Here is a 2,099-nt window from a genome sequence, read left to right on the forward strand (position 1 = left end):
TAGACGACAGAGCAAAGCGTGGTGATATAGTATCTTTAAAAGGACCTTTGGTAGGCACAATATTTGCTTACGGCCATACCACCCTGAACACGCCCGATCTCGTCTGATCTCGGAAGCTAAGCAGGGTCGGGCCTGGTCAGTACTTGGATGGGAGACCGCCTGGGAATACCAGGTGCTGTAAGCTTTTTTCACTCCTCTTTACAAAAAGCAGAGGGCGCTGCTGCTTTTTCAGTGGACACCGACAGGGTGGGAAGGATATAGCTTCTGCAGGCGCTCCTGTATAGACGACAGAGCAAAGCGTGGTGATATAGTATCTTTAAAAGGACCTTTGGTAGGCACAATATTTGCTTACGGCCATACCACCCTGAACACGCCCGATCTCGTCTGATCTCGGAAGCTAAGCAGGGTCGGGCCTGGTCAGTACTTGGATGGGAGACCGCCTGGGAATACCAGGTGCTGTAAGCTTTTTTCACTCCTCTTTACAAAAAGCAGAGGGCGCTGCTGCTTTTTCAGTGGACACCGACAGGGTGGGAAGGATATAGCTAGATCATGACTTGCCGGTATAGAAATGACACAAATCCAGTTAAATGATGGCTTTCATCATTCCTAAGCTCATCGATCATTTTCTTTTCAATTTTATGCTAACGTATTCTACATTTCAACAGTAAATATTAATATTTTTACTGCACTACATTTGTGATCCTTATAGCCACTTTGTACATTCTGATTTGACATTTAAAAGCTGTGAGTGTGTCTGGAAATCTGCAGGCGCTCCCTGTATAGACGAAAGAGCAAAGCGTGGTGATATAGTATCTTTAAAAGGCCCTTTGGTAGGCACAATATTTGCTTACGGCCATACCACCCTGAACACGCCCGATCTCGTCTGATCTCGGAAGCTAAGCAGGGTCGGGCCTGGTCAGTACTTGGATGGGAGACCGCCTGGGAATACCAGGTGCTGTAAGCTTTTTCACTCCTCTTTACAAAAAGCAGAGGGCGCTGCTGCTTTTTCAGTGGACACCGACAGGGTGGGAAGGATATAGCTAGATCATGACTTGCCGGTATAGAAATGACACAAATCCAGTTAAATGATGGCTTTCATCATTCCTAAGCTCATCGATCATTTTCTTTTCAATTTTATGCTAACGTATTCTACATTTCAACAGTAAATATTAATATTTTTACTGCACTACATTTGTGATCCTTATAGCCACTTTGTACATTCTGATTTGACATTTAAAAGCTGTGAGTGTGTCTGGAAATCTGCAGGCGCTCCCTGTATAGACGACAGAGCAAAGCGTGGTGATATAGTATCTTTAAAAGGACCTTTGGTAGGCACAATATTTGCTTACGGCCATACCACCCTGAACACGCCCGATCTCGTCTGATCTCGGAAGCTAAGCAGGGTCGGGCCTGGTCAGTACTTGGATGGGAGACCGCCTGGGAATACCAGGTGCTGTAAGCTTTTTTCACTCCTCTTTACAAAAAGCAGAGGGCGCTGCTGCTTTTTCAGTGGACACCGACAGGGTGGGAAGGATATAGCTAGATCATGACTTGCCGGTATAGAAATGACACAAATCCAGTTAAATGATGGCTTTCATCATTCCTAAGCTCATCGATCATTTTCTTTTCAATTTTATGCTAACGTATTCTACATTTCAACAGTAAATATTAATATTTTTACTGCACTACATTTGTGATCCTTATAGCCACTTTGTACATTCTGATTTGACATTTAAAAGCTGTGAGTGTGTCTGGAAATCTGCAGGCGCTCCCTGTATAGACGACAGAGCAAGACTTGCCGGTATAGAAATGACACAAATCCAGTTAAATGATGGCTTTCATCATTCCTAAGCTCATCGATCATTTTCTTTTCAATTTTATGCTAACGTATTCTACATTTCAACAGTAAATATTAATATTTTTACTGCACTACATTTGTGATCCTTATAGCCACTTTGTACATTCTGATTTGACATTTAAAAGCTGTGAGTGTGTCTGGAAATCTGCAGGCGCTCCCTGTATAGACGAAAGAGCAAAGCGTGGTGATATAGTATCTTTAAAAGGCCCTTTGGTAGGCACAATATTTGCTTACGGCCATA

At 43.3% G+C, this 2,099-nt stretch overlaps 4 non-coding genes across 4 annotated transcripts; all 4 read left to right on the top strand.

Annotated features, from left to right (window-relative positions):
- The first annotated feature begins 65 nt into the window (after positions 1–65).
- On the top strand, positions 66–184 carry LOC129114865 (5S ribosomal RNA). Its single transcript, XR_008532726.1, has one exon. It is a non-coding gene; the product is annotated as a 5S ribosomal RNA (ribosomal RNA).
- Positions 185–346: 162 nt separating this feature from the next.
- Positions 347–465, top strand: LOC129114866 (5S ribosomal RNA). Its single transcript, XR_008532727.1, has one exon. It is a non-coding gene; the product is annotated as a 5S ribosomal RNA (ribosomal RNA).
- A 380-nt stretch (positions 466–845) lies between these two features.
- LOC129114867 (5S ribosomal RNA) lies at positions 846–964 on the top strand. Its single transcript, XR_008532728.1, has one exon. It is a non-coding gene; the product is annotated as a 5S ribosomal RNA (ribosomal RNA).
- Positions 965–1,343: 379 nt separating this feature from the next.
- LOC129114868 (5S ribosomal RNA) lies at positions 1,344–1,462 on the top strand. The gene has a single exon (XR_008532729.1). It is a non-coding gene; the product is annotated as a 5S ribosomal RNA (ribosomal RNA).
- The last annotated feature ends 637 nt before the right edge of the window (positions 1,463–2,099 follow it).

Source organism: Anoplopoma fimbria, unplaced genomic scaffold (genome assembly GCF_027596085.1).
Source record: "Anoplopoma fimbria isolate UVic2021 breed Golden Eagle Sablefish unplaced genomic scaffold, Afim_UVic_2022 Un_contig_10572_pilon_pilon, whole genome shotgun sequence".
Classification (NCBI taxonomy): Eukaryota; Metazoa; Chordata; class Actinopteri; order Perciformes; family Anoplopomatidae; genus Anoplopoma; species Anoplopoma fimbria.